The sequence below is a fragment of the Pteropus alecto genome, unplaced genomic scaffold, assembly GCF_000325575.1.
Source record: "Pteropus alecto unplaced genomic scaffold, ASM32557v1 scaffold110, whole genome shotgun sequence".
In the NCBI taxonomy this organism is placed as follows: domain Eukaryota; kingdom Metazoa; phylum Chordata; class Mammalia; order Chiroptera; family Pteropodidae; genus Pteropus; species Pteropus alecto.
Window position 1 is genome coordinate 1299903 of NW_006431920.1, and position 14261 is coordinate 1314163.

Sequence of the window (14261 nt, forward strand, 5' to 3'; positions counted from 1 at the left end):
TGGTTTTGGGGGAGGGGTGAGGACGCTGATGCAAGAAAAGTAAAGTTTTTCATTGCAGACGTCCATCAAAAGCAATAAAGCATTTAGTTTATTTTAAAAAGTACATGGTAGGTAATTTCAAAGAAAATGATAACAGGCATTCACTGAATATTATATGCCGGACCCTTTTTTAAGTGCTTTAATTTTCATAACCAGTTACAGATAGAGAAACAAGTACAGAAAGGTTAAGTACACAAAAGTGCTTAAAGTACAGGAAAGCGGGAAAAGTAAACCTACTTTCCAAGACAACCACGACTTAATAAACTGGCATGGTTCCAGCCAGGGTTTTCCTGTGCGTTAAGTGTGGTTCATGTTATACATGCGACCCGAGGCATTTTTTTGATTAACTGGGAGAGCTGTGGTCGGGCCAGTCGGAACATCTCACAGCAGGCCTGGAGGAGCCGCGGAAGTGCCCGGAAGTGAAGTGCCGGTCCGCGCCGTCCCGGGGGCAGCTTCGTCCCGTGCACTAGGTGATGTCCGAGGAGCACCCCAGCTCTAGAATGTTGGCAGCTGGTGACCCAGGAGAAGTCATATGACTCATGATCATTTCGGGGGGTTGGGAGGAAAAGCCTTATTCCTTTCTCCCCTCTAAAAAAGGTCATAACTGCCTTATTTTAGTTTCCCAAGCTCCTTTGTGCTACGAGGAACTTATTTTCGCAGATCAGAGTAGTCAGTTCCAGGTAGAGAGGGCAGGGCAGGAAGGAGTCCTCATTTGCAGATGAAGCAGCTGAGATTTAGGGATGTAAGGCTTGATGAAGTGCATGGATTAATAGTGGAGCGGAGGTGCTTCATCTGGATGGAGGCAGCTGCTTGACAACCTCGGTCTCCAAGCCCTTGGCTTCCTTCCATAGGATCTGTAATTATGTCCATGCTTATTTGTTGTTTTGGTTTTTTTTTTAATGTCTCAAGATGGAGGGTATCCCAAAACCCAGCTGATAAATGGTAGGTGCTTCTCTTATATGGAGAAAGAATTCTAAACAGGTGAGGGGGATGCAGCCAACACATTCCTCACTCTCATTCCTTATTAATCCTTTAAAGACTCACCTGTTTATCAAAATCCTTTTTATCCGTTTTTAGTTTACTCATGTAAAGCAGCCTACCTGTCCTTTGGTTTCGTTTATTGCGATATGAATTTGGTTTTTCTTTTTTACCAAGTAGCATAATGCCTATTTTATTAATTATTGCTTCATTAATATGAAGAAAAACTAATGCTTTTAATATGAGAAGTGGAAAAGGTAGGAAATGGAACCAGAATATGATTTCAGGTCTCACACACAGAGATATCCAGTCCATTTGTTCTCTTTCTTTATTAAATCACAAATGCCTAATAAGCATTTGTGATTTCTAGAAAATCAGAAAAGTTCCAGCAACTGTGAAACGCTTTCTAGATAATTGCCTTTTCTTAAATTTTCTACAAGAAAGTACTTTAACATTCACTAGCTTGTGGCTTTGCCAAGTTACTTAACTCCTGATTCTGTCTTCTCATCTGTAAAATGTGGATAATATATCCTGGCAGAGTGTGGGAGGAGGGGGATTGATTGGAGATTATATTTGTAAGGTGCCTGGACCATAGAACATAGTAGATGTTCAATAAGAAGTGGCAGCAATCATGTTTCGTTGCTTTTCTATATTTAAAAAGTAGCAGGATCAACTAGCTGGTTGCCTAGAGAAAATATGAATACAGCTCCCTGCAGATCACAGTCGTGTGCCCAGTAACACCCCAAACGACATCCAGGACTGCTTAAAACTTTTAAGGAAGGGAAAGTTTTTTAATTTACTTGAGAAACAAGTCAAGTGCTTGCCTGATGCATCAGGCACATGCATTATCTAGCGTAAATAAAGGGCTTATGTGAAATGGACCTATGTAAGGTCCCCTTTTATCTTTGAGAGGGCCTGAAAGATGGGGCTGGATGGCTACTGGGGCCCTGATGGGAAGAAGCTCTGCCCTCTCAAAGCAGCAGGGCCCTGAGAAAGCCACAGAGTTCTCTCTGTGCTTATGCCCCGCATTCTCTTTCAGAAGATGTGTAAGTGCTGCCTATGTCGGGGTGCTGGTGGCAGAGGGGAGAATAGTGAATAAGACAGCCCATCCCTGCCCTCAAGGAGGATGCCAGGCTCTGAGCCAATTACCAGGATGGTGAGTGTAGGGTGGTAGGGTGCCATATGGTAGCAGTGGACCTGACTTAGCCAGAAGACCAGGGAGGCTTCCTGGAGGCAGTGACGCTTCAGCTGAGCCCAGCATTCTCATAGACTCAGGAGGGAAAAGGCACATCAAAGCTGAAAAACTAAAGAATTCCAAAAAGGCTGGGCATGGGAGCTTAGGGGCCAGGAGTGAAGACACAGAAAGGAGCCAGACCACGGAGATTTCTATAGGACGGGGGAGAAGGAAAAAAATCTTTCCTCTGCCCATCTTAGGTTCTCTGCCTGGGGCCATATAAATTAGACTAACAAAAGACAGATTACCAAGAGAAAAACAGAAGTTCATTAAAATGCACATCACACACATGGGAGCACCCAGTGATGAGTAACTCAAAGGGGTGGTTAGAACTTGGGCTTATTATAGCATCTTAACAAAAGAACAATACATTTTTAGAGAAGGGATCAGACAAAGGAAAAGGACTTGGATATCCAGGGTGGCAAAGTATGCGAAGGTAAATGGGGGGGGGCGGGGAACTAATGGTAGGTGGGGCTAGTTTTAGCAAGGTTTGTTATGTAGTTTCCTCCCATGCCATCTCCAGGCTGGTGAGGATTTAGAGTATCTCTGGTGATTAACTTCTGCCCTTCCCTGTAGAGAGGGGAAGGGGAATACTTCTGTAAATTTATGTCCTGCTTTTAGGCAAATAGAAGGAGGGCAGAGAGTTTTTCTTGTATCTGCTTCTTCTCAGTTGCCTTCAGCTCAGAATAATCCTTATGCCTAAGTAGCATACGTGGGAGTGGTATAGTCTGCTATCCTTCACTAGCTTTGGTTTACTAGAATTAAATATTTTTTTCCTTAGACCAGATTGTTGAAACTCCTCAAAAGACTTTTTATTTATTTTTTGAGATGTAACTCACATACCATAAAATTTACCCCTTTAAAAGTACGTAACTCAGTAGTTTTTGATATATTTACAAAGTTGAGCAAACATCACCACAAATTCCAGAACATTTCATCACCTCGAAAAGAAACTCTGGACTCGGTAGTAGTCACTGCCCGTTTGCCCCTCTCCTTCGCCCCATTCGTAACCTTCTTTCTGTCTCTGGATTGGCCTATTCTGGACAGTTCATATAAATGGAATGTACAACACGTGCTCACTGTGTCTGGCTTCTCTCACTTAGCATGTGTTTTTAAGTTCAAGGTTGTAGCAGGTATCAGCGTTCCATTCCTTTTTATGGCTGAATAATATTCCATGGTGTGGATAGGCCTCGTGAGAAGAAGAGTCTTGTATCTGTGAAGGGGATGTGGCTCGGGGCTCGGCCACAGTGTGAGAAGCACGGTGCCTGCAGTATGAGTGGGCTGCTGGGCTCTCCCCTTGCTGGCTTTGCGACCCGGGCAAATGACTCTATAATTCATTTTCCTCTCATATGTGAGGGTAGTAATAGCAATTCTCTAGGATTGAAGTGAATGAGTTAGTACATTTAAAGGGCTTGGAAAAGTGCCTGGTCAAAGGGCCAGTCGTTAACTCTGGAGAACAAAAGGCTGGCAGATGCAGAACTCCCTACAGACTACATAGTGAGCTCACAGACCTTTATTCCAGAACCTTCCGAATGGCTACATGGCTCCTTTCTAAAATGGGATGGATTACAATCACATCTGTCTGTAAGTAGGGAATGAATTGAAGATAGCGGTTTCTACACCTTTCTTAGGCATTTAAGATTTCGTAGTTCTGCCGACTTCCCAATTTGTTGGGATGACGAACCAATGAAGAGAGATATATATTTCTCTCTTCTACCTTGAGAACAAATGGCTTTGATTTTTTTTTAAATTTATGTAAAATGTCAACATACAATAAAGTAGAAGAGTATGATTCCCCATTTACCTCAACATTTATTCTCATTTTTTGATTCTTGACGGATGGCTTTTGTTTCGCTGCTGGATGAGGGAGACACACCCAATAGGTAGGACCCGAAGGGGAGCAGAATTTACTACCCCAAACATTTGGCATGAGGCGTATTTGAGCTAAAGGCAATCAAATCCCAACAGATTCAGGAAAAGCTCATTACCTCCCCCTCAACAAACTAAATTTACATTGGAAAGGGGCCAGTACAGGAGGAGAGCTATTGCCAGAGATACCTTTTACCTAAGAAGCTTATCTACGTAACACGTAACACAGCAACCTTTGTTTTCCAAACTTCTCCTCTGCCTTCCTGTGAAAGTTTGCCTTCCTCCCCAGTGTTTCCCCAGACTCCGACCCCTTAGCTCGGAATGTCACATAAGCTTCAATTACCTGTCTGCCCTTTGGGTCTCATTTTTGTGGGGATCCCCTATATACAAAATTAGATTTGTTTTTCTTCTGTTACTGTCTTATATTAATTTGATTATTAGACCAGCCAAAGAACCTAAAGGTTAATTTTTCCTCCCTTACAGAACCATCTTGCAAAGAGGACCCGGGCAAACTGGTTTGATGGGCAGATTGAGAAATGTATACTTGCCTAGGCAGCAGAGGCACTTCCTGGAGGGTAGGGATGGGGCAGAATGGCTGCGCTCCCCCCCTCTCTCCAGATCACTTGGTGGGGCCAGGCATGGGATGACAAGGCTCACTCTGGGGAGCTGGCACTAGTGGCATGATGGAATTGTCTCCAAACACTGCCAGTCTTGAGAGAAGTGACACCAGTGTCCACCAGAAGTAAGAGCCAGGGAAGTCTAGCTCATATTTAGAGTACCAGGAACTATCTGCAGCCACATTTTAATGAACTTTGAAAGGCTGTGGAAATCCAAAGGAGCAGGCTCAGGAGGGTAGGGGGCTCTCTAGGTCAAGTACTTCACACCCTCTCTACTCAAGTGAAGCAGTGGTAGGGATCTAGGACTTCAAAGGGGAGGAAGCCCATCCTTAGGAAGATGGGAAGAGCAAACGTTTGGTAAACAAATGTTTGCCATGTCTGCAGAGACAGGGAACACAGAGAGAAGCCTGATGTCTAGGCACTGCCTAGCTTCCCTCAGCCCACCACACCTGCCCCATACTCTTCGTACTTATCTCTGGTGATAGTTCTCTTCCTTGGTCAGGCTCTCTAGTAGCAGGCTCTCTTTTAGGCAGTTAAAATAGAGGTAAAAGTTTTTCTTGAGTCTGTTGGGTCTCCGTGACCTTCAGCTCAAATTAGTCCACATGCCAAAGTGGCACATTTTTGGGAAGCTCGTTCTGAACCCCTTCGAAATGAAATGGGGTGACCTTGGAGGGGAGATAAAGGAATGAGAAGGGAGGGGAGCCCTCACTTATTCTCTCAGCTGTCCCCAAATTTTCTTTTGTCGCTGGGAGGCCTGGAAATGTCAGGTGGGGCATCCATCCTTACAAACATCACACCAATTTCCGCCAAGACAATGTGTCCCAGACCAGTCCCCAAGCCTCCCTCTACCTCCCCTGCCCCTGCTATGCCTTCCAGGTCTCTCACTAACTTCAAATGGAAAAAGTAAACACTGGTTTGGGGTGATGGTCTAGAAATCCATCCTTTCTTCCTAGCTTGGTGCCTCTTCAAGACTGTCACCCCTCAAATCTGTAGCCTGCACTTAAGGTTCTGGGAGCAGGTGAACTTGGATGGGAAAAATTTATACGTCTATTTTCCCTAATCTTTGATTGAAATCTGGCATTTCCTTCCACTGTGTGCGTAGGCATCACGCCACAGTATTATATAGGCAGTGCCTGGGACTCTGTCACCAGTAGAAGTCACAGCTATTTTTATATCATACCACAGTTGTTGCAGATATTTTGAATATCATCTACCCTCATGTGGAGGAGGAAAAATAATTTTCTTTCTACCCTGCTAAATTCTTCGGGCTGGTCTAATGATCAAATTGACACGAGACAGGTTAACAGGAGAAAATGACCAAATTTATTATATATGTATATACGGGGCTCCATAGGAAAATGAGACCCTAGGACAAATCAAGCAGTTGAGGTTTATATGCTACCTTGAGCCAAAGAGAAGGGGTGAAGTGGTTGTGGTTTGGGACTTCAAAGGGCAGGAAGCAATTCGCATGGAGATGGAAAAGCAAATGTTTGGGAAACGAATGTTTGCTAGGCCATCTTTAACAAGGGGATGCAGAGAGAACTTCCATCAGCTGGGTCTTGCTAGGTTTCTCCTTGTCTATCACACACACTGGTTCATCTTAAACTATAATTATCTTTGATGATAGCTCCCTTCCTGGAGCAGGCCCTCTATCTAAATTCTTTTAGGCAGTTAGAGGGGAGGTCAAAGGTTCTTCTTGAGTCTTTTGTTTCTTGAAAATAAATAGCTTAAAATAATATCCCAAAGGCATATTTTGGGGTGGCAAACTCTGCTCCCCCTCACTCATCATGACTTCAAAATCATAGTAGTTATCAGGCCTACTATTTATTAATGTATTAAATCAGAATCTGGTCCTGATTTGTTGTATTAATATAGAATTACCAACCACACATGGCAATTGTATTTCAAAATAATTTGCTTCCTTTGTAATCCCGGGTACTTTATGCATTTAAAAACCTCACTCTGAGAAGGGTGCAGAGGCCTCACCAGACTCCAGAGGGGCCTGAAGCACAGAGAAGATGAAGAAGCCTGCCCAGGGTGTCCCTGCCCTCACAATCACACTGCCAGCCCTCTCTTGGTGTGCGGTGTGTGGCTAGCACCCTTCCTCGGAAGGCCGACCACCCGCTACCACCAGCTGGGGTCGATGGCTTATGGTCCTTCTGTTCCTTCTGGGAACATTATGAGGTGTAAGTGAAGATACGGACCATGTCCCAGACTCTTGCCAGAGGACCCTGTGTGCCGATCCCACTTGTACCTGGTCCCTTGCCAGAGTCCCTCAGGCCCCGGGCTGTGGACGTGCAGTTCTGCCTGGCCCGTGATGAGGACGTGGGAGCGGGTTATTGGCAGAGCACAGAGCTGGGTGGTAGAGCTAGAGGCAGAAGCATCTGCAGTTTAATATTAGGGCAAATGCATTTTTTAAAGCAAATGGTTCCTTGAATTGATACATGAGCACATGCAACATCGTTCAAAATTTGAAAAGAGAACGCGGTGAAAAGTTTTATCTCCCTCCCTGTCCCTCAGCCTCAAACTTTACCAGCGTCTCTTTCTTTCCAGAGCTGTTTGCCACATTTACAACCCAAACGAATGTGGATCCCTGTCCTTTATTACTTAAAATATTAAGACGTTAGGCACCTGGTCTGCACCTGGCTTTTTTAATTTAACAATATTTTCTTGGAAATTGCTCCTTATCTACGTGCAAATAGCTTCTTTGTTCTTTTCCTTTTATTTATTTCCCTAGTCATTTCGAAGCAGTGTGTTGAAAAAGAATGCCTTTCCGCAGAAACAGGAGTACCTAGACAGAGCCAGAAGTTTTAGGATAACTGTCGGATTCATTTACTCATGTCCAAAATTCCAGGGGTACCGAGTTAAATAATTCTGTGTTCCTCTTTAGGTGGCTTTGCATTTCAAAAGCGGCCTCACGGGACCATAGGGCCTTAATCCGAAAAATGACTACGTGGCAAAATTTTGGGCAGAGAGGTCAGAGATGTGCTGGTCTTTGGGTAGAAGACTTTATCTGGGGTGTCCCCAAATCCGGGATCTCTGTCTATCCACAGATAGATATCCACTTTACCCTTCCAAGCTGACCTTGGGGGCTCTTTACAATAAATGACTCCCTCTTAATGTTGAACCCTCCTGCAACCAACCAGCTCTCCTGCCCAGCTTCTCTTACCAGAGGTGTCCGTCAGGCCAGCAGCCATTGGCCAGTGACACCTCAGAAAGATGCCGATAGGTCAGAAGGGTTCTGACTGCCCCCTGGAGCTCCGCAGGGGCGGGCTGTGTGGGCGGATTCCTTCTCCCCCACTCAGAGCAGTGCCAAGTTGATCAGTGTTTCCATGTCATGCTTTGAATAACTTTGAGCTGAAGAATACGTGCTTTGTCCTAACAATCTGCATGGCCAGCAGGGGCCTTCTTCTCATGGACATCCGACTCTTTCATCACTTTGGGCCACTGAGATACACTGACAGAGGCCAGGCCCACCCAGCAGCCTCCCCAGTGCAGTGCAGTTTCCTGTCAAACACACGGTGGGGGAGGAGACAGTCCAGACCTGCCAAGGTGAGCATCTTGTTGGCCAGACAGGCTTCTCTGTAAAATAAGAAGATAGCATTCTGGTTTTTATATCAGTGCTTGAGGAGTTTTTTTTTACTGTGAGTCAGTCCTGCCGAAAGGGTTGCCCCCTGGCCCCCAGAGCTCAGGGCTACACTATGACCCATGGTGAATTCCACAGAGTAAGTGCCCACGTGCCCTCTGTGGCCAGCCAACCTGCTGCTTAGGGCAGTGGCCCTTTCTGGCGGGACCCTTCCTTCAGCTGGAAGCATGTTGATGAGGCTGAGGGAGCATATGCCAGGTACGTTAGCTTTGCGTGAAAGAAACTCAGCTGCAGAATTATAGTGTCCTCCGGTGCACAGTGACCAGGTGAAGAAAACTTAGCACAAATCCATCTTGACTACCACTGTCTGGTCAGGGGGCAGCAGCTCCCCTCCTGCCTGAAGGATGGCTCCACCAGTGTTTCTCCCTTTAGACTGAATTTGGCATTGACTGAGAAGACCTTTTTCTCCACCCTCTTATGTTCAGTACTTGGGAGCCTGCAAATTAACTGGCAAAATACAGATTAGCAAGAGAAAAGACAGATTTCTTTATTCACATACATGCATGGGAGTTCACAGAACACTGTGACTCAAGGTCATGAGGATAAGATTAGATAATGCTCATCAAGCACGTAATACAGTGCCTGGCGCATAGCAAGTGTTCAGTTAAAAAGCCAGCGTCTCTAGGTGCTGGGGATACAGCAGTGAGCAGATCCAAGTGCCTGCTCCCCTGGGTCTTCTGGAGAATCAGGGAGATGTTATTATATTGATCCCCCCCGCATGTCCCCTTAGCACTTTCCCCACTGCATTTAATCGGTCCTTTTCTTGTCCGAATTTCCACTGAGCAGTAAATGAACGAGCCTGAGTCAGTTCCCATCGCAGTCGCTCACGTGGCCGACTCTCCACCGAGGCCTGTGGTACAAACACGTTTCAGGGCGTGTATACAGGGGTCCCAGGTTTGGAAATATGAGTTGGGGTGGTGGATGTTTCTGGCTCTGATCTTTCTTCCATTCTTCTCTTCATCACAATCCCACGGCTCCACGAAACAGTCATTAGAACATAGTTTGCCTCTGGGAGAGAGCTCACTACACATTCCACCCCTGGACCCACGAGTCGCGCTTGGGGAGACTGGCCAGCTGTAGGGCTACGGGTGAGGCCAGCTGCGAGGACCAGAATAGAAGGTCTAAATTTAAACCGAGTCTGGAGGCTCTGGGAGCCAGGGGCCTGTGGGCCCTGGGGTGGCTCCCTTCCAGGGGGGCCTTCCCGTGGCGAGGCCCTCCTCCCGCCTCCCTCCGCACCTCCAGGAGTGGAAACTGTTTCATTTCTGGCTCCGAGAGCCGGTTTCCTCCCAAGGAAATATTGTCTCACCGCAGCAAGGCGGGATCTGGCCTGGAATTTCCCCGCCATGGAGAAACCCGGCCTTGGGAGCCACTCAGAGAGGGGACACGCCTAGAGCCTGCATGTGCAAACCCGGAGCGGACACGCCCAGAGACGCACACAGATGTAAACAGAAACAGAAACAGAGAGGCCGGGAAAACCCTCCGGGGACCCTCAGGAGCCCGTTCTGGGTTCTCGGCCCAGCTCTGTCTGCACCTCCCTGTGCGAAGGCGCGAACGAATCTCTCCTTAAAGAATCCATTTCTTCACCTCTACGGTATTAAAACAGATCTCTTAAAAATCCAGGTAGAACAGAAGTCTAAGGAATCAGCCTAGAAAGTTCTCTATTTCAACAATTTTGCTTTCGTCGTTCAAAATGTTTTAGTCTTTTTATTTTTTTTTCTGAAAAACTCCTTTCAGAACCAATTTTAGGCACTCACAGGTCTGCCTTGTTACAGTCCCAGACGTTTCCTTTGTGCCTAGAAGGATCACTGTCTGTGGTTCCAGGAGACTTTGGGCTGCTTCCAAATATCGAATTCAAAAGATCCCCGTGAAGATGGTGAGAAGTGTCTGGCCCGCGCCATCACCTGATGCCCACAGCCAGCCCCCAGAGAGGGACAGTGCTCCTGGAAGGGCCAGTTCCACCCTCGGCCACCAGCGGGTCTTGCTAGAGCCTTGAATAGTCCAACACTCAGACACAGAGAGGTCAGCCCACCATTGGTCACATGGAAACTTCCAGTTTCAGCCACAGCCTCCCGCGGCAGTGTCTGGGAGAGTTCCAGCAAGGCTGTGTTTGTGCTTTTGTGCATGTATTCACTGCGATTAGAGGACAGGGCTGTCACAGACCTGAGCACGTGGGGACAGTCACAGCCCAGAAGCCGGCACGCACACAGACTGTGCCCACAGACATTAGCAGGAGAGCGAGTGCTGAGGGGACACACCCAGACACACTGCGTTGCCTAGCAACGCAGAATGCGGGCCCTGGGTCGCACTCAGGCTGTTTTCATAAGGGCAGAATCGCAGGAAACAGGCTGCCCAAAGCAGACCATCTTGTCCTGCGAGTATGTCCACCAGGAAAAGCCTTCAAGTCAGAAACGGCTGTTTAACTACAGAGCCTGCTCATCCACACCCCAAAATGCTCACCGGGATTTAGATAGTGCAAAGCTGGCCCCGCAAATTTCCAGTCACATCTCGGTGACACATACACTCTTGTGAGGGGCAAGTCTAGACCCCTTATCTCCTTTTGTTTCCTCTCTGAAACCTTTTGACTTTTCCATTGTGATCAGCCAGTGACCAAACAATCTATTTCTGTAACTTAGTATTAACCAAAGATTGTTCTTTTGAAATGTCTATAGTGAGTTACAAAGAATGCCTCTGACCTTTGTTTTCAAATTCCACAATGCAAACACTAAACACACAATGTGAAAATTTAGAGGATAATTTTTAAATTTCACAGATAAACCATGCGGGAGGTTTTTTTTCAACTTTTGGATGTAGGAGAAAGACGGGTTTACCAACTTTTCAATGATTCTCAAAATTCCTTGGTAAACAGGAACACAAAGGCAGCTTTGGAGTCTTTGAAAGTGTAGAAAGAAAAACAAGAAAGACTCCTTCTGGGCAGCGCCTCTCACTTCTTGGGGATGAGTATAAACTGAGGGCTGGACCTCGGTCTAGTGTTGCTCTGTGACTTTGTGATTAGGCAGAACTTCCAGAGTGGTGTTTAGATTGCCTGTCTAGTGGACAGCTGTGATCTCAGCGGGGTTCAGGGGCAGCCCCCGTGCGTAGGTCCTGTCCCCTTCTCCATGTTTCACACACTGTGTTGGTTTTGGATGAGATAATCTGGTCTCGCTGGCCACGGCAGGCTTCCCTCCTGTCCTATCATCAGACAGCACGATCTGGAGACACCTTTCACCTACACACTGGGTCTGGCCCGGTCCTTCCCTGTTATGCAGGTTCCTCTGCCCTCTGTCCCTTTTCTTCCTTCTCCCTCCCTCGCCCCCCCCCTCCCTTCTCTTTCCTTCTCCCTCCCTCAGTCCCTCCCTTCCTCCTTCACCAACAGAGGTTCCAGCTTGAACCTGGAGTAGCTTCCTTTAGTGAACTGGGGCCTCACATACTCAACCTGTCCTCCTGGAGATTAAATTCTTTCCATCTTCACCAAAATTCCTTTCTATTCTTACTGTTCATACCTGAAAAGATTAATCGATGCCTCACCCAAGACAGAAATAAACAAAAAAGGCTACTAGATTAATTTTTGAATGAAAAATTTCTATATGTCAAAAACCACAAACAAAACAAACAAAACAAAAAGACAAACTTAGAAAATATATTTTGCAAAAAAATAAGGCGACGGAGGCAAATATCCTTAATCTCAAAAGGCTTTTATAAAGTACAGGAAGCCAAAGAGAAAGATGGAGGATGTGAATAGGCAGATTAATTAAAACAATGAAACAAATGGTTAATAAAAATTACAGCGGATCAGGCATATTCTGAGCTAGGGAGAGTCCGGGGGTTAACTCAGCCCCTCCCTGGCCCTGCGGCCCAAGGAGAGGAACTTCCCCTTCGGTTTCCTGTTCCGAGGTGTATGGGACCTTGGGCTGAGTGAGACCCGGGCGATGGGAAAGGACACGGTGGAGAGAAGTTGACAGAGGAGGAGGCAGCAGGCTCCCAGGAAGGAGCTGTGAGGTTGGATTACAGGTTACTGGAGCCTCGATGCTGAGCCTGACCTCTGGGGTGAGAAGTCCTTTATAGGAGGGGGCGGGGTTGGCAGATGCATCAGGATCTCCCGTGCTCTACCCCCCTATCGCTTACCCTGTTGTCACCTTGGCGTTGGGCTGTCCCAGGCCTTCCCAGGGGAAAGATTTCTTGAGACCTTCACACCATTGCCACAAGGAAAGGTGACCTGGAGAATACCCTTTTATGGGAAAGCTTGCACATCACCTGAACTTTCACTGAGTTCACGCTTCCTTTTACTGTCTTCCAGGTCCCTAAAGTGGCTCAGGGGTCTCCTGCGACCCTCTCCCCAGCAGGACACATGCATCCTCAAGGCAGCCGTGAGAGCAGATGTACCCTGGCCTAGGGCTCCAGCCGTTTCCCATCACCCCTAACTCGGACACTTGCCTGCAGTGCGGCTGCCTCTGGAGCACCCCAAGTCCCTGTGACAAAGCCCAGCTCTGGGGGTGCCGGGGCTCTCTTTTCCATCACCCTTTGTGCCCCCCCCACCCTCACCCCCACCCCGAGTCAGTCATTTCCTCTTTTCCTAAGATGTCCCTCGGTCCTGCCTTTTCTCTTCCCCTCACCCTGGCCTTCTCTCTTAGGGCCTCTGGAGAGTTGCCTGGCGGCTCAGAAACGCGGTCACGCTGAGTACAATCTAGTTTCCTTCGAAGTGACACAACCACTTCCATTCTCTTATTCTGTCCTAGAAGTGTTCACAGTTTTTTTTTAGCCATTAATCCAGGTTTTTGGCTGCTCTGCTTGAAGAACAGAAATGCTGAGCGGCCCTGGTTGGAGCACGGGGGGGGCGGTGGGGGGTTGTGTTGAGACCCGGAGCCCTTCTCACGTGGCGGCCCCCCTCCCGCACCCAGCCCCCAGCAGAATCCTTACGCAGGTGGACCCATTACCTGGTTACCCATCAGAATCATCTGGGGTAACTTTAAACAAATGGGAATTCCTGAGCCTCCAGCAAACCTTCCTAACTCAGACTCTGTGTGTGGGGTGGGGGTGGGGCCTGCTCAGCTAAACAAGCCTCCCAGAGACTCTGGAGCAGCTGGGCCGAGTGACTTCAGCTGCCATTTCCTCTCACAAGGGCCTGGCTCTGGCCTTGGGGTTCTCGCTGCCTTCAAGACCTGCCACACCTTCTCTTTACCCCCTCAGCTCTTCCCTCTGATGCGCCTTCACCCCATCGAGTCCCACCCCAGCCCACCCTTCTGCGAATCCTGTACCTCCCTGGCCCTTCTCTGAACTACTCTGCTGTCGGTGTTGCTCATCGGGTCTAATTAAGTTTATTTTTAATTTCACAAGTAATGTAGAAATACCTCTTTATTGTAAAACAATTCATATGATCGATGGAGTGAAGCCCCTTGATTCTCCCTTGTCCCCCGCTCCCATACCGGGGTAACTCCCGGACAGGTGGGGCACCCCTCCAGACCTTGTCCGTGTAGTTTCTCGATCTGGAAAAAGAAGAACCATCTTTCCCCGTGCCCAAGACCACTCCTCTTGGCCCGCGCTGTGCTTCGGACCCTGCAGCCACCCCCAGAGCCTGCGCCCTGGCCCGCGCCTGTCTCTCCGGCTTCTCCCGGGGCCTCTGTGCGTGTGGGCGTGTACGCACACATACATGTTTCTCTTCCTGCGAATATCTGTCAGGATCCTCACGTGCCCTTTACTCCCTCTCCTGTCAGTCTGCAAGCCCCACTTCTTCAACACAGGGGCTCCCTGCCTGACGACTTCCCACTTGCAATGGCTCAGATCTGAGGCCACTCTCTCCTGCTCACCCTCCCTGGGGGGCCGGGGAACAGAGTGCAGGGGGAGAAGGGGGTGCAGGCCCCACTAGGCATAATGCTGCCCCTCC

At 47.8% G+C, this 14261-nt stretch overlaps 1 long non-coding RNA gene across 1 annotated transcript; it reads left to right on the top strand.

The window, feature by feature from the left end:
* Positions 1-958: 958 nt before the first annotated feature.
* LOC112475404 lies at positions 959-12855 on the top strand. Its single transcript, XR_003044715.1, has 3 exons — positions 959-2687; positions 7628-7713; positions 12678-12855. It is a non-coding gene; the product is annotated as an uncharacterized LOC112475404 (long non-coding RNA).
* Positions 12856-14261: the final 1406 nt, after the last annotated feature.